The sequence below is a fragment of the Vombatus ursinus genome, unplaced genomic scaffold (assembly GCF_900497805.2).
Source record: "Vombatus ursinus unplaced genomic scaffold, bare-nosed wombat genome assembly UNPS02014791.1, whole genome shotgun sequence".
NCBI classification, from domain to species: domain Eukaryota; kingdom Metazoa; phylum Chordata; class Mammalia; order Diprotodontia; family Vombatidae; genus Vombatus; species Vombatus ursinus.
The window spans coordinates 60,135,224-60,135,987 of NW_020954569.1; positions in this window are offsets into that span (position 1 = coordinate 60,135,224).

A 764-nucleotide genomic window follows, 5' to 3' on the forward strand; every position below is an offset into this window, starting at 1 on the left:
ATAGATAGATAGATAGATAGATAGATAGATAGATAGATAGATAGATAGATAAAGCAAGGAAAATAGTGATTCTAGGACTAGAAGGAAAATTTGACTTTAGATGTGTCATAGAGAATTGAGAAGATAGGTGTAAAGACTGGGATATGGTACTGGGAAGATACATTTGAAAAGCACATGATAAGTACAAGTGTTGGGAGATTATTCAGGAGAATTCCAAATTAAGAGAATATAAAATCTTTCAAGAAAATCCAGGAAGGATAATGGAGAAACAAGATAGAGTATTAGAGTAAAAATCAATGGAGGCAGAAACTGAAGGAATATTGTTGTCCCAGAAATTATAGAGACAGCTTGGACAGAAAGCAGAAATAGATGAGGGGTGTGGAAAAACAGATCACAAGCCTGGCAAAGTGGCATCATATGGAATGATGTGGGACTTCAGTTATCTGAATTTCAGCAAGTACTCTTTCTGCTAAACAATTAGCATTTTTTGTCTTTCCTTAATGACAATTTAATCTTTCAAAAGGGATGAAGATATAAAAGAGGAATTTACATTCTGGACATGATTATCATCAATAGGGAGGAACTTACTTCTTAAGTAGAAGGTCTAGATAATTGATTCTTCTGTCTTAGCATGTGTGATAGAGCCAGAGCAGAAAGTCAAGTACATGTAACTGATTTTAGAAGAATAAATTTAAACATCCAGGAGAAAAGATAGCTAGGATCTCAGAAACTGAATCCCATAGGCAAAATTAGTCCTGGAGAGT